Source organism: Balaenoptera physalus (genome assembly GCF_965194825.1).
Source record: "Balaenoptera physalus genome assembly, chromosome: 4".
NCBI classification, from domain to species: Eukaryota; Metazoa; Chordata; class Mammalia; order Artiodactyla; family Balaenopteridae; genus Balaenoptera; species Balaenoptera physalus.
Window position 1 is genome coordinate 104,688,220 of NC_138891.1, and position 24,428 is coordinate 104,712,647.

A 24,428-nucleotide genomic window follows, 5' to 3' on the forward strand; every position below is an offset into this window, starting at 1 on the left:
TATGTGTTTAATAGAAAATATAAAATCTAGATTGTGTTCACTTAGGTACATATATACTTAGCTAGGTATTCACACAAAATAGGAAGTATTTAAATACATAATATATGCTCCAAGTGTGAATAGTTTGGTCTGATAGAGGTTGTTAGTATTTTGAATAATAAATAATTTACTAATGTCACATATTGAAAGAAATTTTTGTGCCCAATAAAATGGCACTAAAATAGTTACTCTTTAGGAAAAAATTGTGTCAGTAAACTTATCCTATTCATCCTAGTGCAAGTTATTAATAAAAGGAGGAAATTATATGTTCCTTCTCTTAGGTAAATTCAATTATTAGAAATATGGGGGGAAATGTGTAACAAATAAGATTTTTTTGCATTTAATAAATCGTTTTTATTTAGAATAAACATAATATGGTAGAAAGAATATTATAGAATCATAGATATTTAGCCATGGAGAAAGCCAGTGACAAGGGCCATCATGCTTGGGCCTTTGTGGGAGCAGATTTAGAGATGCAGTTGTGTGTGTGTGTGTGTGTGTGTGTCTGGTGTGTATGTGGTGTGCCTGTGCTGGAAAAGTTGAGCTATACCAGTGGGATCTAGTCATACTGTAACATCTAAAGGTAGGTAAAACCAAGTAAAATGACATTTTATTAATTTCTTTAAAATGGTGTTTTCATCAAATAACCTCCCCTGAGATGATCAAAACCTTCTAAGGCAGTGCTTACTTATAAATTCCATGTTACAGTCATACTACTTTTCTCCTTTATTCTACAAAAAAACAAAAAAAAAAACTTCAACAGATAACTCCTCACATGATATTTGAAGAAAATTTAAAATCTTTGACCTACGTCATCTGGGCCCAACATAACTTCGAACCTTTATAATACAAATACATTCCAACAAAACTGTGCAATTCAGGCAGGCTAAAATATTCTATGGTTCAGGGATGAAAGTGCTAATTACAGGTGAAAACTTTTCCTATCTTTAAAACTCTCCTCTGCCTTGAGAGGCCATTTTCATTCAGTAAAATTTTAGCTTCAATGTTACACCCTTCATGAAACCTTTCTTTTCTCCATAGACCCTTCTATTTGGGTACTACTACTAACTAGATAGGCTAACCTTGGTAATATAGTTAATTGCTTTGGATCTTCATATCTTCATTGGTAATAAAAGTGGTTGGCCTAGATCTATGAATTTCTAACTTTTATTACTCATATGCACCCTAAAATAATCTTTTAAAACCTATCTACTGACTCATATATTTTAAGTTGACATTTAAAATGTTTCCTCATGAGCGTAAATAACTGAAAATGATGTAATTTCCAGCATAATGTAAATATTGACATTTTAAAATAAAGCTGCTACACCACTCTTTTAAATACACCCAATGGAATCTAAATATCATAGTGATTTGATACCCACTCTCATGTAAAAATAAATGAACATGTTCTTCTCTAATCGTCAAAATTTTTGTTATTTCCTTTTCTTCTTAAGTTCGTGTTTTCAATCAACTCCCCCCATAAAACGTTATGGTAAGCTCATATAGGTTTTGCTTGAAAATCTTATACTGACCAATCTATCATATATTGTTTCAATAAAATATTGAAATTAACAATTTATTATTATTTCTTTTAATTATAATGTTCTAAGGCTGCAATTTGTTTTTCTGAATTTTCTTATTACAGTTATAAGCAAAGAACTAATCAAAACTACACAGATATATAAATTTAAAAACAACTTTAATTAAAAATAAAATTTGTGGGCTTCCCTGGTGGTGCAGTGGTTGAGAATCTGCCTGCCAATGCACGGGACACGGGTTCGAGCCCTGGTCTGGGAAGATCCCACATGCCACGGAGCAACTGGGCCCGTGAGCCACAATTACTGAGCCTGCGCGTCTGGAGCCTGTGCTCCGCAACAAGAGAGGCCGCGATGGTGAGAGGCCCGCGCGCCACGATGAAGAGTGGCCCCCACTTGCCGCAACTAGAGAAGGCCCTCGCGCAGAAACGAAGACTCAACACAGTCATAAATAAATAAAAGAACGTGAATTTCTTTAAAAAAATAAAAAAATAAAAAAACATAAAATTTGTTAGAAATTCACGTTTTATAGCAATGAACTAGACTTTTTTTTCCAATTAGGATAGATATTACTTATTGCTATGCACTCACAATCAATTCATTTCTGTTTTTTTTATTGTTTTAGATGTAAGCATTCGGAAATCTCGCTTACATAAATAAATAGAAATGGAAATAGTCTTTTACGCATCATGACTTAATTCTTTGAACTTGAGTTATATGTTAAATACCATAGTAATTTACCATTAAAATGATAACTTTATCAGCTGACAATTTATTAGGTCTTTCTTCAATTTGAATGAAAACAAAGAACTAAAACCACTTGACTTGAAATAGAATTTGATACACAGCCATTCACATTCTCAATACCAAGTTTTTAATTCTCTTTTGTTTAATACATATCCAAGGAACAATGTACCTTAATAAGATTTCAGAAGAATGAAAGGAATGCTTTTCTTTTTACAAAAAAAAAAAAAGGAAAAAAGCAATTGTGAAAAGGGAATTGGTAAAGAGAATTAGCTTGACAGTTTGAGCTTAAACACAATGTAATTCTCAATCTTGGACATGTTCTTTGATTCTCCAGTTCACATGTACCTCAGTTTGAGGTACTGCTGGAGGTACTCTCATACTACTTTGTGTAGTTTATGGGTTACTCAGGTGTTGCATCCTACACAGTGCTTTGCATAAAGCCTTGAATTTAATAGTCAAGCACTATGTACATATAAAATTCATAATTTCTAAAGCCAAATTTATGCCATATGATAATATATCTAATTGAACTATATACATTTTTATGTAAATGAATATGACATTGTCATTATGCTTTTCAATATTCATTCCCAAATATGTTGAATGACAAGGGCACTAAATATAGTGTAATGAGCTTGTGAATATATTGTATTTATTAGGTCTCTGTGGGAACACCAGGAAATTAACCCACTATAACTGTATTCGCAGGTTCTCCCATTTGCATTTTCTACAATTTTTTTCCAAGTAATACTACCTCCCAGTCAAGTTTTCATCTTCAATATTCTCTTTTCACTTCTAGACTCTGGTGCAGCACCTAACTACATATTGCCAATTAAACATACCCTGTCCATGAATATTAGCCAATAGGTGAAATTTTTTCAGCATAAACTTTTTTTTTTTTAATTTAAAAGTGAATCGAAGTAGGCATTTTATCTGGGGACCATGTGTCTAACAGAGCAGTTATTTCCAACTAAGGATAATGAAGTCAAAGTTACAGCAAATCTACTTTGCAATGTTATCACACATGCCAAACATAATATTGAACTACCAACAAAATGACTGTGTTATGCACAATACACTATAATTAACCTTATAAATTCACTGTACTTGTAGCCCCAACATGTATGTACTTTGGTGACAAGAACCACAGTGCTGAAAGCAAATGTGAAATTTGCTAAATGAAACTTTGGAAGCTTAAGTCATTTAACCTTTCCAGTTTAAACAACCTAATATAAGAGTTAGTCATTCTTGGACATGAGACATTACAAATAAACTGCCCAAAATAATAGTCATCATGTTCTGGGATATTTGTACTCTGAATTATTATAGTAAATTTCTCTTAAGTGTTTCAATGAATAAAATAATAATAAGCAGGCTTCTGAAATCACAGGTAAAGCTAAGAATCAGTCACCCCTCTAGTATCTGAATACACACAAACAGGACTCACAAGTTGTTCCTGAAAAGGTACAGGACACTTGAGGAATTTTGCTCCAAGTTTCAGGGTTTAAATTTATGTCATGATTTATAAGATTTTTCCTTAATATACTGAATGCTGACTTAAATATTTGATCTTTAGTGATGTGTAAGTTCCTTACCTCAATTTAATATTTACTCAGGAAACACACAGGAAATAAATTATGATTGATAAATGAGGAATCAGAGACCTGGAAGCGATCCCTTAAGCTTATCTCCTCAATATCTAAATAAGACTCCCTCCAAAGTCTGAGGTCAGTTTCCAGAATATCCTAGAGAGAAGCTATTACCTATTCTCAAAGGCAATTTGAAACAATTCACTTAAAAATGATTTAGCATTTAGTAGCTACAATTAGAATCCCAATGTGAGAATTTCTCTCTTTATTTGAAAAAAATGGCAGAAATGAAAATACTTAGAAATAATACTTTTAAAGCACTACATTAAAAAAAGCATGTACTTTTCATGATAGGTACCAATTACATTTCTGACCGAATATTTATATATAAAATTGAAGGACTCCTGAGTATCAGGTTTTCACTGATTTCTGTCTTTTGATCATTTTTAACCAAGGTTATTTGTAATACATATGTACTGTCTGTTACTCTCTCTCTCTGCCTTATAATCTGTCCTCTGCTTTCCTGCCTATACATATACACATTGTCATGCTTATTACTGCATCTCCCTCTTATACTCACAATCTTATAGAATGGATTGCATCTGCAGGGTTTAAGTGTGATTAAGTCTCAGTACTCATGCTTGAGCGTCAAACTTCATGACATTTGCAAAGTAGCTAATTATTTGGCCTTGAATAAGAACTGATTTTGTACATGACAAAGAAGAAGTACTGTCACAGCAAAGTCATTCAGAATTTATAAAGAAGTCAGAATGGTATGACATGCCTTGTTTTAAAAGAAACAATCCTGAACCATGTTAGACAGACCATCAAAACCAATTATTGAACCAAGTACAGTTGTTTGATTATGAAACACTATCCAATCACGGATTAGTCTAAGTTCTAAATAAATAAGAACTGAAGACTTCTCAATGTAGAGAACAGAAATACTGTATGTTATAAGACAAATTGTGTACTCTTTAGTTAGAATTTATTTTGTTTGCTTTGGCCATTTTTCTGATGTATTTCAAAACTTTGATTCTCTGGAATCTGGAACCTCCAAGAAAAAAAAAAAAACCTTTCTAGATAGCTGACTTTTCCTCCTAAGACTTTATTCTGGTTATGATAAAAGCTAATACTTAATAAGTACTTATTATATGCCAGGAGCTGTTTCGTTTTCTTACTTTATCCTCCCAACACCACCACAAAGGAGATACTATTGTTATTTCTAGTCATCTCCAATTTATACATGGGTACCCAGAGTGGTTCAGTACTCTGCCCACAGTCACACAGTGAATAAGATGTAGAACAAAGATGAAATCCAGATCCTCTGATTTATGCCATTTATACTGATTAAAGCAATGATGTTTCTAATCATTGTTTTCTGCGAAGGAAACTTTGTGAAGTATGTAACTAGTTAATTCTTTACCAGAGTGGAGCTAATATAATTTAAACATTTATTGATACCTCAAGGCCACAACTCTGAACATATCTACTTGCTTTATGCACTTTGCATAAAGTGTTGGGATGCACTCAGAATTTACTCAGGCACAGAAGGCAGTGGTCCCACAGTGGCCCCAGCACCAATGGAACTCTAATACATATTATCATATCCCTTCTGGCTTTTGTCCTGTTTCCTTGCTGCCAATATACCCATTCTATATAAATCCTTTCCCCTTTTTTTAACTTTTAGACTTTCATTCCCTAGCAGCTTTGAAACCAAATTAATCAGCATGTTGTAAATATGTCTGTAAAATAAGGTAGGCTCTGACTGGAGTCTCAGTATTGCTGTAAGAATAAAGAACTTCACTATGGGAACTCATGGCACACCTAGAAGAGACGTGTGCCACCCTGCATTCCAAGCTAAACAATTAGAAAAGGTGTTTCCTGTAAAATTATTTGGAAAAAAATGTATTTTTCTTAGAGAATATATTGGGCTTTTATGTCGTAATGTTATAAACATGATAACTATTAAGCTACAAGAAATACAGAAATACTTGAGTGATTGAGATATATAAAATCTTGTAGAAAATGTAAAGGTTCCTTCCAGTCTACTTTCAAACTCAGTGTAGTTTTAGAAAAATGTTTTGAACATACCAAAAGCTTTCTGGGGAAGTACAGAGTGTCCTCAGAGCATTCATAGAATATCTTCACTGACTTTCTCAGACATAGAGTCTACTAGATTATAAAGGCATTTTTTCCTATCATGACAATCATCTAAGCAGCAGCACATAATCATGCCCCTTAACGGACCAACAAATGAATAGTAGCAAATAAAATGTAATTACTGACTTACGACCCTTCAAATATTTACATCTTAAGATAGATATTCCAGGACAGATAATTTCAGGTGTAGATAACTTGATAATTTCCAAATGCCTTTTCACCCTCTATTTGTATTTTTTAAAGGGAATCCATTGCCTTTTTAAATTTAATTTTGTATTTTGCTTTGAATTGGGAAAGTAATTTCACAAACCAAAGAAGTCTTTTAATAATGTATGAGAAATTAAGCAACTATTTCAGTCACATTTTTTTCAACATTTAAAAGAGTATTTAGAATGTATGGGCTTTATAAGGGTGTCTGTATCTTTAATATAAACTAAGGGCTATTTCTCGCCTTCCTCTTTAGAAATTAAGGCAATTACGTTCCTGTTATTTCCTCTTTGCAGCCATTCTTTTTTTTTCTTTTTAAAGGAGGTAAAACAATATTTAAAGGTGAACTTATGTGAGTCAAACTCTGTGTTTACTAGTACATAGAATTTGTTTATCATTTTATTGTTGATTATTCCTATTCATCTGTCCTGAAGGTCTCAATATTTTAATTTTCTAGTCAACCAGTATGGTTGATCAGTCAAATATTTAGATTATGTCTCTATTTTATGAAGTTTAATTTTGAATAGTTTTTATGGAAACTGATTTGTGTAGGAAGGAGAGATGCTGTCTCTAAAATAACAAAAAATAAGGGTATAAGAAACACCTAGGTGTATATGCTCCTGTGTCCACCCTTTGTGCCTCCATTCAGGGAAGTTACCCACATTCTCCTATTGCTTTATTTTTTCTGTTATATATTGATATAGTGCATATGTTAATAAAGAAGCAAAAATCTTAGTAAGTAAAAGAGACATCAATTTTCACACAAAAGATGCATCTATTGATACAGATTTTTTAACTAAGCTCTAAAAGGATTTATGAAGGAGTAAGAAAGCACAGCTTTCTTGTAATCTTAGAAAAATTACAATCTATAGCAATAACAAAGTTTGCTTTTTATTCACTTAAAAAATTTAGTACCATATTTTAGTACCTTATTTACTATCAATATTTTAGTGCTATATTTTACAGTTCTCTTCTAACTATGACTCTTAAAAAATATTCTAGGTCAAGACATGCAGAAACCAAACTTATTCATAGATATTAGATATTATAATAAAGTGATTAAAAACAGGTCTAAATAAATAAAATCGAGTGACGTTATCGTAGCTAAGGAATCTTATTGGATCTCTTGTGATAAATCTAGATGTATATCAAGTCATGTAAAACAAATACAATCCTACCAACCCTGCTGGGTAAACCTCAGGTTTATTACTGGACTAAGAATGTACAGAAACCATCTTCTATAAATCGAGCTGACAATTCCTCTGCAATGCTGACCCTTGTCTGGAGTTTACAGCATGAGCTTGGCTACTGGCCAAAATGAACAATGTTTAAATTTCTTTATGGCAGCTCAATGAGCTTTCAAACGTTCGTCTGCTTTACCTACTGTGCTTACTAAAAAGCAAGCCAATGCATTTCTCATTTCCTTTTCATCACTAATAAGAGCAACCATCAACCTTATGAAGGATATTGTCTGCTTTTACTTTCAGCTTTCTTTTTCCCAGTAGCTCTGCACTGAAGCACTAATAGAGCACCATTATCTCACCCATCATCATTACACAGATTTGGATATAAAGCAGTGTATATCTTGTCACTAAAATATAACAACTATAAACAGTAAAACCCCTAGGGAATTACTTCTTTTCTTGAACATCAACATTTAAAAGTGTTTCTTTATATGAATAAAATAGTTGCTTTATGTAAGCCTTCATGTTCTGGAAAGCTTAAAAGTTTAAAAAATTTCTATTAGCAACACAAAACTTTATAATGTATAACACCAATAATCTTTTCAAAGAAAAATTAGTTTTATACATGATCCTCATGTAAAACAACCTGATTAGTAATTCAGGAAGCGTGTGCATTCTGAACTACATTTATTTACCTAAAAACGTGTAAAGATTTATGACTATGTGCTATCTCTCTAAATTTTGGAAATTATTCATATTATATTTATTAACTTATTTTGTATACTGTCTCATTCAAAAAGCAATGCAAAGAAACATAAGAATGTAAGCAGCAGCCCAACACCAGCTGAAGTTCATTTTGATATTTTATACTTCCCTCATCTTAATTTTTTTAGAAATAAATATGTTTAAGTACATTTATAAGTACACATATTATAATAATTATATAAGCTAAGTATATAATGCTAATGTATATATGTATATAAACATACAATCTGCATATATGTATGCAGCTACACATGCATACATATATGCATATAATATACATATACATGTTATATATGTCTATATACATATATACTTATGTGTACACATGCATATATGTTCACATATACGTATATATATTTTTATATATCAGTGTTCATGAGCTTTGAAAAAAACCCGGTATGTGTAGCATATATGTCAGACATCTCCAAAATTCATTCCCAATCTGCCACTTGGAGATCTGTCAAGCTAATAATGAAGCATATTGTGCAAGCATACACATTGGGCACATAGCGGGTGTTTTGTGAGCCCTGGTTCCACACTCGCCATCATCTCCCATCAATCATGTCCTCAGCAACAGCAGGGGCAATGGAAATAGAAGCAGAGGTAATTAGAGGCTTGACTCAGTTCCACATGCCTGGAAAATAAAGGCCACAAATACCCTGTTAAAACATTTTTGTGTTATAATCTTACCCAGTTCTATACTGAAAAGAGAGGAAAGTATTATGTTAATGAATATTAAGTTCTTTCCTCTTTAAATAACTATTGTCCATCTTTTTTTCTCAATTTCAATAACTAAATTCTCTGGCCACTCCTTTAGCAGCGAGAACTTGCAAATTTTCACATTATGATGCTGTGCAAAATATCATCAAAAGAAAGATATTAGCTTACTATATTAGAAAAAGGATTGGGTTTTAGAATTAGACAGACCTAAATTTACATCATGGCATTGTGACACAGGGCAAATTAGTAAATTCTCTTAGCCCTGCCCTGGTAAAATGTGGCTAATAATATTTACCTTGTAAGGCTTAAGTTGAAGATTAAATGGTATGTTAATCACTGGGTACACACCAGGCAATCAATAAATGGCAATTCAAATGTATTTATGACTTATACTTGAGACAGGATACCCGCAATTCAAGATGGAATCGATTACTATAAAATACTTTTTAAAAGGTGAATAATAGCGCACAAAGGGAATATAAAGGGAAAAAATAAAATTGTGAGTTTAGCATCAAAAAGACATGTTGAGAGGGTGTAGCTGTTTGCAGGATGTAGGAAGAAACATAATTCTGTGTTCTTTTATAGGGAATGCAAACAAGATGCCATAACCATGACATGAATCAATTTCCAAAAGTGAAAACAAGCCAGTAGCCCAAGGAACACAAGCACTTCTGGCACTGGAGCCAGAAGTAAATGTGAGGGGGTCTCAGAGAGAGGACATAATGAAAGGTATTGAATAACATCCTCAAAAGCATTCTTGCAGTAACTACAGCCTGAGCTGCACAGGCTATTTCTGAAAACACAGGCTGGTGGGCTTCAGATTCCTCACTTCCCCAGGTTCTCTATACTAGGGAGGCAGAGGGAATGCTAGTCACGTACAAGTGCTCTGCACTCAAGGTCCAGTTTCACACTTACTAATTGTGTGTGACCTTGGACAATTGTGCAATTTCTCTAAGCCTCTAGTTTCCTCTCATGGGAAATGGGGACATGATAGTGGCTTCTTCATGGGCCGTTGGGAGAATTAAAGGAAGTGCCAGGCTCAGTTACATGCCAGAGGACAGAAATGGCTGTTTTTAAAAGAAACAGCTGATGTGGAGGTGCTCCTCTAATTTTCAAAGAAGGGACAGTCGTAGAACTAGAACCATAGGAACTTTTCATACAAAGGCTATTAATACAATACGTCCTGTAATATAACCACATTTACCTGTCATCTTTGCATTAGTATCACATTGCAGACTAAAGGGAGTCAAATGTCAGATTTGATTTCATGTCAGCATGTCAGAGTATCCTAAAAGGGAACTAACTTTGTAGCAGCTGTCTGAACCCTTTGCATGAGAAAATTCGCTCGGTCTCCAAAGGTTTTCTCTTTGATATTTCTTTCATTACTCTTTTCACATTCTCATTTCTTGTACTACAAAATCTTAGCCACTGACTGTCAGTCACTTTCTCCAGCTCTGTGCAAGTAACATGCATTTCTTGTTTTAAAATATCCACCTTCATGTGAATATTCCTGAAATCTTTATTCTTTCTCCCAGATAAAGAATCTACATTTTGTTTTTCTTTGCATAAGTGTCACTTTCCAATTAGCTAAGTGGTTAGTAGGACTTCACATGCCTCCAAAAGTTATATAAATTTCTAAATAAATCCCAGAAAGGATGAGTCCTGAGGTAAAATCATGAGTGAGATGCTTCAGCTTGGGTTCCAATTTAGGCTCTGCTAGTGTATAATTTGACCTTTTAGCCTTAATTTATAGCTCTGTAAAAGGAGGGTTTATTCTAGACCAGGTTTTCTCAAACTTGACATGATTTGCCTCGATAATTCTTTGTTGTAGAGGCTGTCCTGTGCATTATAGTATATTTAGCAATATCTATGGCCTCTAAGCACTGGATGCCAATAGCAATCTACTCCCCCAGCTGTGACAACCAAAAATGTCTTCAGACATTGACAAATGTCCCTTGGAGGCAAAATTGCCTGGGTTGAGAATATTAGTCTAGGCTTTAAAGTTCTATGAGTGGTACACTGAAAGAATCTGTATTAGCATTTGATTTCTTTATATTTCCAATAAAATCTAAATTCCTTGAGGGCAGGGACATTTTTATGTTTGGTTCAGTGCCACACTTAGAGTGAATACTTGGTATAATAGGCACTCATTAAATTTTTGTTGACAAAAATGAATAAATGATGGAATATCTAACTCCATAAAGATTGAAATCTCTCCATTTATTATATCTTTGTAGCACATTTTGATGGGTCCTTAAACAATATTCGTCTTTCATGCTTATTCCACTTTTATTTCCTTATAAATATTGCCTTGCTTCCTTTTAACATAAATTCAGTTCATATATCCTTTAGAATCCAAGATACTTGGGAGCAAGAACTGTATTCTCTTTCTTCCCAATTCATCACATTAATAAATTCTGTATGTCAGAGAACATTTATATGTGCTAAAGTAGATTGAAATATTTCATATAGTTTCAGTACAGTAGCATGACACAGACAGTAAATGGACCCAAATTTCTGAAATATAGATTTTCTCCCCTAATAACTACCAGAGAAGCAAAATTATTTCTTTCCAACCATTTATATACACAGGTTTGTTTCTGAGTTTCACAAACCTTTATGTGTTCTTTATGCATTCATTCAAGAATGGTATTCTCCCATTCCATAGCATATGCTTTCTCTTTTCTTGTTGAAAGTGAGTCTCCATGTCAAAAAGTAGCAGCTGTTCTCAATTAGAGCATCCGCTTTTAACCTTTTGTGGCTTTGTAACTGACCACTGAACAGAGAGTTCAGGAATATTTTACATTCAGGGTCCTTTGCTATTAGAAGCCATTCTTACTTCTTATTTTTTAAAAATAATACAAAAAATCTGTAACTGATCATATGATGATTATGAGTTTCATGATCTTGACTCTCCCTTGGGATTCCTGCTCTCCTCTCACAGAGCAAATATGTGATTAGATGTCCACATCGTGATTGTGTTTCTAAAAGACTATCGACAGTTATGCATCTCAGAGGACTACAGGAACAGCGGTAGATGAACACATGACCAAAGTTTTATTCTAGTATAGTTCTATTATTATCACAGATTCTGTTCTCTAAAAAAGGCGTCCATAAGTGATTTTAGAGTTATCTGCCAATAGGATTGTTTTCCCGCATCCTGGAAGATGAGAAGCTACAATAGCAGGGTATACATGCAGTCTTTCTAGTCATATGATTCTTTCCAAACAGTTCTGATTTGGGGAGATTTTCATCAAATATTATCAGAACTCATACTTCTCTCTACAATTGCTCTCTATTAAAGTTTAGTGCCAGCTGTCAGAGCTGTAATGTAAACCCTTATTAGCTCTTGTAAGTTCTACTCTGGAACTAATAAGGGATTGTCAAAACTACCCAAACACAGACAGAAATGGGGGGATAAATCACAGAAAAGAAGATGGAAAGTGTTCAATGAATCTGTATTAGCAAAACAATCTTTGTGAAACTATTACCAATGAATTTCACAAAATCTGTGTATCTCAAGAGGGAGAAAAAGATCTAGTTCTCAGTTTATTTTGCATAGGGTTTGATTCTCTTTCCTCTGGGAGGGGCTGACTAAAAACAATAAAACAAATTGGAAACGTTAATGAAATATCAATAATCTCTTTTTAGAATCGCTCCATGTATTCTGAAAAAAAATTACACTGCATTCCTCAAATTTTAAAATATATGCTTTGATAATATCTGAACGGCTGGAAAGAAAAAGCATAAGTTTGAAAAAACTGAAGGTGAATATTCTTTACAAAAGCCATAGATTGTATAATATCTTAGCTTTAAAATTTTTTTTACATAATGGCATACAGCAAATCAGAACCAAGGAAGGCTGTCTATATAAACCCCAAAGTAATCTAAGTTAAAGAAACGAAATTTTAACACTTCCTGCAAGGTCCAACTAGGTTTGATGGTAGATTACGATGGCAGATCCACGAGTTATTTGACAAGGTGATATTCATTAAGATGCTAAAGTAAATATAAATTTTATATATTCAAAACAACCAACATTCCACCTTTCACAGGTGTGGCTTTTTCTTGGAAAATTCTCATCACTTTTCATATGAGTCTACATTTAATAGATATTTTTCAAGTGGTATCAGAGCAATATTCTGATCCTCCTTTGAAAATGAGACTGAAAATGCAGTGACAGAAACAACCTATTTCAAGGAAAATCAGAGCTATTTTACTTTCTGCAACTGACATTATTTTTTCCATGTCTTAGACTCTCATAGTGAACATGCTCCTGGGAACCTTAATCCATACTTGTCACAGACAGACTCTCAAACAAACTGCACAATGAGCAAATTATTTGTGTTCCCCAAAGACTATACATTTGGCATATCAGTGTTACCTAAATTATTATTTGCAGCTTTGAAACACTGGACCAGACAAAGTCTCTGAAGTTCACAGACCTTATCATAGTTAAAAATAAAAGAAAAAAAGAAAAGAACGTTATATCCTAAAAGCAAATACCCTATAGCTATTTGATAAGGGATGATTGGTTAGAACCTCAGGAAAATACCTTAATACTGATATATCCAGGTTAGGATAAAGAGTAGTAAAACACTTAATGAAAGAAGAAATGTCTTACTATTTATTCCTCTTTGAACAATGTAATTGATATTATATAACTAAAGATAATCCATATAAGGTAAAATAAACTATATTTTACTAAAACACTGTAATTCTTATTTAGTTATAATCTTGTGTGAGAATGTTAACATCTATAAAACTGCCTGTGATTTTTAAGGTCTTTTATGTTGGTTCATTGTTGATTATTTAACTTGTTCTTATTCATTATGAGGTATTTAAATGGTTAGATATCATTCTGTTCTACTCTGTAAATTTAACGACAGTTATATCTTTCCTAAGTATGTTTGCAATTAAATTGTCTGTGACTGCTCAAAATAATCTGATTTGTAGTATATACAGAACAAAGATTCCACATTTCTTTCTAGTATCTTAAACCTGCAAATCCATGGTTTAAATTTATACTGTTTGTTTTTATACAGACTAAAGATGAACTACAATACTTAAGTCACAAATCAAATACACTCCCTTATTTTTCCTCTCTTTCTCATATTTGAAAGTTTTTAGTTAATTACTGTTTAGATAGTGTGTTGACATAATTTGACTGAAAGTTTCCATTAATATCACATAGTAATTCATGTAAGCACATTTGGCATTTACTTCATACAATTTATACTGTTTTCTCCACTGCTATTTCTTTTTTTTACTATTTGGGTGATTCTCAAGTGAACATAGTAAATACCTAAAGTAAATCAAACAGATATAGTTTTTTTTTTTCTATACAGAGTCAAGTAAATTGGTTTGACAAATATTTTTACTTACTTCATTATTTATTTTTGATTCCCATGATTTCTTCAAGGCAAGAACATTATTTATTATTATATCTTCATCAACTATCTAGTCTTGTATACAAAAAATGTTAGGGCATAAAACAGCAGGCAAAAATTCTAGGTTTAACGTTTTTGAAATGTAGCAATTTTATTTTACTATTGTCATTGTTTGCTTGTTTCCTAAATTATATGTTTTTAAATCAGTTAAATTCTGAAAGTTTTTCTGGGTATACAATATAAAAATGTCTATGTGTAAATTCAAGGCCACTTTTGAAAAATCAGTGGAAAAGACCTGTGTTACAGAAAATAAGAGACTGAGCCAAATACCCGATGGGAAAAATCAAGGGTCACTAATCTTTAGAAGAAGAAAAATGCTTACACCTAAAGCAATTAGAGAAAGAAGAACAAAAAAACCCCAAAGTTAGCAGAAGGAAAGAAATCATAAAGATCAGATCAGAAATAAATGAAAAATAAATGAAGGAAAAAATAGCAAAGATCAATAAAACTAAAAGCTGGTTCTTTGAGAAGATAAACAAAATTGATAAACCATTAGCCGGACTCATCAAGAAAAAAAAGGAGAAGACTCAAATCAATAGAATTAGAAGTGAAAAAGCAGAAGAAACAACTGACACTGCGGAAATACAAAGGATCATGAGAGAGTACTACGTAAAACTATATGCCAATAAAATGGACAACCTGGAAGAAATGGACACATTCTTAGAAAAGCACAAGCTTCTGAGACTGACCCAGTAAGAAATAGAAAATATAAACAGACCAATCACAAGCACTGAAATTGAAACTGTGATTAAAAATCTTCCAACAAACAAAAGTCCAGGACCAGAGGGCTTCACAGGCAAATTCTATCAAACATTTAGAGAAGAGCTAACACCTATCCTTCTCAAACTCTTCCAAAATATAGCAGAGGGAGGAACACTCCCAAACTCATTCTACAAGGCCACCATCAGCCTGATACCAAAACCAGACAAAGAAGTCACAAAGAAAGAAAACTACAGGCCAATACCACTGATGAACACAGATGCAAAAATCCTCAACAAAATATTAGCAAACATAATCCAACAGCACATTAAAAGGATCATACAGTGTGATCAAGTGGGGTTTATCCCAGGAATGAAAGGATTCTTCAATATACACAAATCAATTAATGTGATACACCATATTAACAAATTGAAGAATAAAAGCCATACGATCATCTCACTAGATGCAGAAAAAGCTTTTGACAAAATTCAACACCCATTTATGATAAAAACCCTCCAGAAAGTAGGCATAGAGGGAACTTACCTCAACATAATAAAGGCCATATAGGACAAACCCACAGCCAACATCATCCTCAATGGTGAAAAACTGAAACCATTTCCACTAAGATCAGGAACAAGACAAGGTTGCCTACTCTCACCGCTATTATTCAACACTGTTTTGGAAGTTTTAGCCACAGCAATCAGAGAAGAAAAAGAAATAAAAGGAATCCAAATGGGAAAAGAAGAAGTAAAGCTGTCACTGTTTGCAGATGACATGATACTATACATAGAGAATCCTAAAGATGCTACCAGAAAACTACTACAGCTAATCAATGAATTTGGTAAAGTAGCAGGATACAAAATTAATGCACAGAAATCTCTTGCATTCCTATACACTAATGATGAAGAATCTGAAAGTGAAATTAAGGAAACACTCCCATTTACCACTGCAACAAAAAGAATAAAATATCTAGCAATAAACCTACCTAAGGAGACAAAAGACCTGTATGCAGAAAATTATAAGACACTAATGAAAGAAATTAAAGATGATACAAACAGATGGAGAGATATACCATGTTCTTGGATTGGAAGAATCAACATTGTGAAAATGACTATACTACCCAAAGCAATCTACAGATTCAATGCAATCCCTATCAAACTACCGCTGGCATTTTTCACAGAACTAGAACAAAAAATTTCACAACTTGTATGGAAACACAAAAGACCCCGAATAGCCAAAGCAATCTTGAGAAAGAAAAACAGAGCTGGAGGAATCAGGCTCCCTGCCTTCAGACTATACTACAAAGTTACAGTAATCAAGACAGAATGGTACCGGCACAAAAACAGAAATGTAGATCAATGGAACAGGATAGAAAGCCCAGAGATAAACCACGCACGTATGGTCACCTTATTTTTGATAAAGGAGGCAAGAATATACAATGGAGAAAAGACATCCTCTTCAGTAAGTGGTGCTGGGAAAACTGGACAGCTACATTTAAAAGAATGAAATTAGAACACTCCCTAACACCATACACAAAAATAAACTCAAAATGGATTAAAGACCTAAATGGAAGGCCAGACACTATCAAACTCTTAGAGGAAAACATAGGCAGAACACTCTATGACATAAATCACAGCAAGATCCTTTTTGACCCACTTCCTAGAGAAATGGAAATAAAACCAAAAATAAACAAATGGGACCTAATGAAACTTAAAAGCTTTTGCACAGCAAAGGAAACCATAAACAAGACAAACCGACAACCGTCAGAATGGGAGAAAATATTTGCAAATGAAGCAACTGACAAAGGATTAATCTCCAAAATTTACAAGCAGCTCATGCAGCTCAGTATCAAAAAAGCAAACAGCCCAATCCAAATGGGCAGAAGACCTAAATAGACATTTCTCCAAAGAAGATACACAGATTGCCAACAAACACGTGAAAGAATGCTCAACATCATTAACCATTAGAGAAATGCAAATCAAAACTACAATGAGATATCACCTCACACTACTCAGAATGGCCATCATCAAAAAATCTACAAACAATAAATGCTGGAGATGGTGTGGAGAAAAGGGAACCCTCTTGAACTGTTGGTGGGAATGTAAATTGATACAGCCACTATGGGGAACAGTATGGAGGTTCCTTAAAAAACTAAAAATAGAGCTACCATACGACCCAGCAATCCCACTACTGGGCATATACTCTGAGAAAACCATAAATCAAAAAGAGACATGTTCCACAATGTTCATGCAGCTCTATTTACAATAGCCAGGGGATGGAAACAATCTAAGTGTCCATCGACAGATGAATGGATAAAGAAGATGTGGCACATATATACAATGGATCATTACTCAGAAATAAAAAGAAATGAAATTGAGTTATTTGTTGTAAGTTGGATGGACCTAGAGTCTGTCATACGGAGTGAAGTAAGTCAGAAAGAGAGAAAAAAATACCGTATCCTAACACATATATATGGAATCTAAAAAAAAAAAAGAAAAAGAAAAAGGCCATGAAGAACCTAGGGACAGGATGGGAATAAAGATGCAGACCTACTAGAGAAAGGACTTGAGGACACAGGGAGGGGGAAGGGTAAGCTGCGACAAAGTGAGAGAGTGGCAGGTACATATATACACTACCAAATGTAAAACCGATAGCTAGTGGGAAGCAGCCGCATAGCACAGGGAGGTCAGCTCGGTGCCTTGTGACCACCTAGAGGGGTGGGATAGGGAGGGTGGGAGGGAGAGAGGTGCAAGAGGGAAGAGATTTGGGGATATATGTATATGTATAGCTGATTCATTTTGTTATAAAGCAGAAACTAACACAGCATTGTAAAGCAATCATACTCCAATAAAGATGTTAAAAAAAAAAAGATGGAAAATGAAAGCTAACAATAACAACAAAAAGAATAGAGGAAATACCACCTATGATTGAACAGACTAGAGGTTTAATGGAACTAAAAATGATGTCCCCTCAGAAAAGAAAACTGTTTGGAAGAAGGTGGACAACCAATTAATGAATAATGAATATATGTAAATTCATTAAAGACAGTTGCTCTCCCTCAAGGTATCTCTAAGTTCTAATGTTTAAGTTAAAAGAGAGACTGTTGAATTGGTGAATCTGTCATATGTAAGTGTTTTAACACAGATTTAAACAAGAGAGCAAGGAAGGTTATACAATCCAATGATACCAATGTATGACAATAATGATGTTGTTCAAATACTATTACCCAGTGCTAGATACTCTGCAATGGGCTATGTATACATTCGCTGGCAATTCTAAAGGGTAGATATTGTTGCTCCCCTTTTGTGGATAAGGAAACTGGGGCTCAAATTGTTTATCCACACAGCATTTCTGGGACTCTTGAGCCCAAGCACTTGTCAGTGACAGGAGCCTTTGGCTAAATGAACAATTAGATGCAAACTGAAGGTTGAGGACAAAATTGAGGAAGTTTTCTGAATCATGTTAATACTACCATAATTTATTATATAAATTGGTGAAAAGATGTAAAAACTTCAATTAATTAAAGGTTTTACAGCTATTATAAAGCTGTCATAACGTATCTGTTTTATTTGAAAGTTATTTACATTTTGACTTACTGACATATTTTTTATTCAAATAAATTATTTGGTCTGAAAAGTCATGGGTTGCAACAGTTGAAGGCAAAGTGGGAATGGAGTGCTGTCATTTCAAATTCAGGGAAAATGAATAAAATTTTTACAGATCAAGGTAAGAAGCCTGATAATCTCAGTGCAGTCATTACAGGATGAATAAATTCCTTAAGTACTAAGTGTGTAAAATTAAGGGATAAAGTTATTTTAGTATCTTCATAAGTAGTTAGATCCTTGCTTTATTATAGGTATGAAACTAGTGGAGATTGATTTTTGCAAGCCAGAAAAATAATATTCATCATAAATTCACAAAAGAGAAAAAGTATTCTCTTGGCTACTATATAAAGTATTGTTATTACTTTTCATAATCTGTTTATTACTGTAATGACAGTTCAGATGATTCCAGTCTTAGTGTGTTGCAACTGTACGTGATCTAATAGTCAAATGCATTCATTTAAAATTAGATAAGATACACATCTTTATGTACAAGAAATTCTTAAGAACCTAGTGGATTCAAAGATATATAATGAGAGGTATGTTGTCTCCAGAACTTACATTCCAAGAATGCATAGTTGGCATAGAAATCTCCCAATAATTATTCATCTAGTATGTATCAAACTGAAAACTTCCTCAATTATACTCTGCTAGGTTGTAGGCACAATGTCCTTTAAAGAGACATGACGTAGTTCCTCCCCTCAAGAAACTTCCAGTCTGAAAACAACTGTAAAGAAATGCTTCTGAATTCATTAAAACATATGAACACCTCGTACTTCTAGAAGATGCGCAGAGACTAAGTAGGTGCTAAGAAACATCTAAGGTTTTCAATTTTCTCTAGCTCCTCTGTCAGAGCAAGCAGAATCTTTAAATCATTGTTATTGAAGGCTTGACAGCTTCTTTAAGAGACTTTCTGAACAGACAGAGCAATGGGTAAAGAGTAAGAGTTGGTAGGTGAAAAAAACATAATTATAGATAACCATCAAGAAATCTAGATGTCATCATATGTCACATCAAACACACTTTTCTACTCAGTTGCTAATGTACAAGAACAAGGAATAAAGTTAGCATTCCACAATGAGCACATACAGATAAAACACAGAGCAACAGATTCTTCAGTGACATTAATAAGGTATTTGGTACATTAAGCTAAACAAAGTTTGTAGGAGGAAGGAATATTTATAGTAACTGCCTGGTATCTGCCTGAAATGTAATTAGTTGACTATATAAAAAGCCATTAGCATTCTCATTTCTTCTCTCCAAACTAAATTAAAACAGATAACATAATTCATTAGCTAGGATTATACACACACACACACACACACACACACACACACACACACACATCACAAAGTTCCCTTTGTATTAACGTGAAATTTCCCCACACCTCCAATCTTAAAAAGTGAAAAGTGTTATGCTAAGATGTAAGAAGGATTTCCCAAGTGAAATGAACCAAGTAAATCTTGATTGTCAATGACTGAAAGCAAATAGCAGATGATTAAGTCTCATAATTTTAATTTTTCAATGTTATCTGGTTAAAAAGAGGTTTACTGACATCCTATAATAACAACTCAACCTGTAATTTGACCATACTCTCAACATTCAGCAAGTTGGCCCAAATCTCAGGAACATGGCCCAAATAAGGTTTAAGCCACACACACAGTAAATTAAAAGAGATACCATGAGAGATAAGTTACTTAAAGAAAGGCCATATTTTAAAATTATATATTAGAGAAACTGCTAGAACCAAGTTGATGCATGACTTCTTACTTTCCTTACTAATGTTTATATTACCTCTTAGTTTAAGTTTGTGTGGTTACTTTTATGTGCATTTCTATTTTACCAAATTCGTTATAATAAATACTCTCTACCTTCCTGTAGGTGCTTTTTCCTGTATTTCCAGTTTACTTGGTATGCAATTCCTAAATGATGCTTTAGTTACTAATATTTCTTTCACCATTCCCTTATTTCCTCTCTCTAACCAGTCCTTGAACGAGAAAGATGCATCATCTTCTACTCTTACTTTTCCCTGTCCTCTCTAGCAAAGAAACAGAAGATCAGCAACATAAAGTATCTTATTGCAGAAAATTTTATTTTCCCATCATTCATCTCCTCGCATACAAATACTTCCTCCCTCGGCACACTTATAACTTATTTTTAAGTTTAAACTATTGACTTAGCTCTGTTTAATAATTCACTTAAAAACATATGTTCCTTTGGAGGCAGAGCCCAAAACATTTTAAAATACACACACACACACACATTTTTGAACTATAAACCAAATTAGTTTAGCAGTGATAATGTTCATCTTTCTCTTTCTAGTGCGCTCAGCAGAATTTGGCACATAGTAGAGGCTCAATAAATGTTTAATATTTGAATAAATGGTCAAAGCATACCTTTACTACTTTTTCTCATTTCAGGAAAAGTGGACTGTTGTTAAAGTTTGAATCAAATACAAGAGAAGTATAATGACATGGTTAAAATTCTGGTCCTGTATAAAGATAACTTTGGTTTTATTTATAGTTCTGAAATTGATGGATGAGTTTTTTGACTACAGAATATTTTTACCAATATATTTTTCCTATCAAACAGAGATTGTCTCATTTTCATCATTTAGTTCACTGAACTTTAACTATCCCAAATATCCATGTAGAGTGAAATAGATAATTCAGAATATTTCATTACTAGAGTCAGAAAATGACCTAGTTAAGAAATTTAGATCCTTTATAAGGCCTCCCTATGGAACAAGCTCAGAAGGCAAAACTTTAATGGGACTTCTACACATTATGAGACTTTTGAGATAATGATTTAATAAACAAATTATAAACTGCACCTTCTGGAATGCATAAGCTGGGTAAGTTAGTTAGCCCTTTCTCCCTACCCCAAAAGTTGCTAAGCACAATAGTGATGAGTCCAAAACTCTCAATGCAGAGACTTCTCGTTATTAATAAACAATTTCCACTATTAATTTTGAAATACTCAAAATTAATCTCTCCTTCCCCTACCTTGCCAAGGCAGTTTGTACCTGGTAGAAGATTTATTGGTCTGTCTTGCAATAAAATTATTCATTTATTTATCTGTCTTTCATACTAGATTGTGAGCTCTTATAAGGGAGATACGCTGACTTATTCATCTATGTTTCTCCGGTGTCTGGTACATTATTACATAGAACTTACAGATGGTTACAGATATTGAATTAAATTTGGTAGACTTTTTGGCATATCTAAGATGTTTGTCAATCCACATATCCAAATTTTGTTAGACATCACCTGGGCTAAGCTTAGTCTTCCCATGACATTTTGGCTAGTAATTCTTCTTTCTTAAAAACCTAGAAACAGAAAGATGTGATAAATAAGCTGAAACAGATGAACCTTACATTGACAGATTCTTGGTTAACTTTGCGCTAATTCTCTATGGTCCTACTCATCCTTCAATACACAGTACTCTAACTCCAGTAGAATCTATGTACCTGTGGGGTTTCCTGGTCTCTGCCACCACTGGACTGAATCACAGGGAAGAAGTGTGGGTTGAGGTTACAACTGCAACCTTTAGAATCAGACTGCCTGGTTTTAGATTGCAGCTTCAGCACTCACTAAGGGACCTAAGGCAAGATATTTAACCTATCAAAGCTTGTGTTCTCATTTTAAAAATGGAGATAATAATAAGGATGTACTTATAGGTTATTTTGAAGGATAAATGAGATAAATCATGGACATAACTTAGCAAATCAGCACAGTGTCTGGCATCCAATAAGTGCTTAATGAATATTTTTAAAAATCTCTGAATTCTTACTATACTTCTCAGAATGAAGTAGATGCTCCCTAAATACTTGTTGAAACAAAGTGAATGAGTCTTGTTTTCATCTGTTTTAGGCAACTGTAAGCCTATGGTTGCTGATCATTGTGTTATAAAATTATCCTGAGGTGTTTAAAATCTGGCTCTACGTGTATGTCAAGGTATTGTTCAATCCTTTTGTAAAACGAAACAAAACAAAACAAAAATGAACTCATGAAATACAGGAAATCTATTTAGTTATCTTTTTCACCTGTATCTTTTCTAAGTATTACCATTCCTTTTGTGTGCGTGAATTGAAGTACTGCTGATAAAACAATGACTTGCGAGAGTCATAAGCTATTCTGACTAGTCCACAAGCTTATTGAAAACCAACCAAAATTTTAAAATTAAAAAAGGAAAGCATAACAAACACCATCACTACCACTGACAACAACAGCAAAATTACAAGCCTCACGTCATGATGGCCTACTCTATTACAGATACCAGGCCAGAATTAATTGGTTGAGTATTGGATTTTTAAGACATAGTAGACTATGCACTAAACTGACCTATTAAAAGAAATATTTGTTCAAATAAAGTTGGTTTAGACTAGGTACTACATGTAAATCAGCATGAAATAGAATGCCTTGACACATCGTCTAATAATCTGAGTACACAAAGGTTTTTTTTACTTATTACGAAAAGAGAGGAGCCAAAATTCACCTGGCAACATCAGCAAATGTCAAGATATAACCATAAGAACAAGCTGCACCTTTAAGTTACATCACTGAAAAGTCAATCCCAATCATATCCCATTTCATGTGCTATCTCTAATTCTACTATAATTATTTTTACTGGTTTATCTTCAAGATTTTTTCTTAGAATAAAAAATTCTATGCTATTTATGCATAGGTATCTCTTATTCTGCAACCAGTATTTTTAAATGTTGAAAAAGTCTGTGATAATATAGCATCACTATATCAAGGAGGTGCTATTGATGTCCTTCAATATAATAAACTACAAGACTCAAGGATGTAAAAATTTGACATAAATATTATCTCCAGGAGTAATTTTGACATAGGGTACCACTGAGTAGCATAATAGTTACTTTAAAGAAGTGGTTCAGTGAATTAAAATGAGGTTAAAAAATACAAGCAATTATGAATCTATTGTGAACTTTCTGAATACAACTTAACGTGATTCTCTTTTTTTAAATTCTTCTACTAAAGTTTGTCCTCAAGACAGCATGTAATATAGGCTAATTATGTGTATGTTTTATTTATTTTTATTAACATTCTTATGATTCTATTTACTTGCTGATACTTATTTTTCTATTTCTTGTAACTTTGAATGAAATATAAAGTATTATAAAAAAATTATTTAAAATCCAAACATCCAAACAATGATTAGGTTTCTTGCTCAATGGAATATTTTATGAGATAGCTCAACATATATTGATATATATTGTTGAGACAGGGACACATCTATTCCTTTCTTGGTGTGGACATCAGAGACTGCATCAGTAGAAACCAAACTGGAGGGAATGGACAATTTTTCAACTCTTCCTGATCTAGGCCTTTATTATTTTATTTAAAATAAATCACACAAATATATCACAAACAATACCATAGTGATAAAATATAATTCAAAGTGGAATATAAAGGCTATTGAGACTTCTCTCCACTCATGTATATACATAAGCAAGTAGTAGCTAGTCATGTTGTTTCAATTTTAGAACTTTCAAAGCCATACTTAGTAACAGTATTGTGATGGCTCTTGCCAAGGATCTAAATAACATAATAGAGAAAAATCAGACTAGAGTGTACCATTTGCTGTCATTAAAAAGAAATTCTATAAACTACCTAGAGCCAAAAGTAAAATGCTGTTCAGATTCTTAGAAAGGCCCATTTATGTGTAACACAGATTCATTTCTTCCACATGGACTTGAGTC

The 24,428-nt window shown here is 33.3% G+C and overlaps 1 protein-coding gene across 3 annotated transcripts in view; it reads right to left on the reverse strand.

Moving 5' to 3' along the window:
• EPHA3 (EPH receptor A3) overlaps positions 1 to 24,428 on the reverse strand; it is a 377,074-nt gene that overhangs the window by 243,963 nt on the left and 108,683 nt on the right. The window lies entirely within an intron of this gene.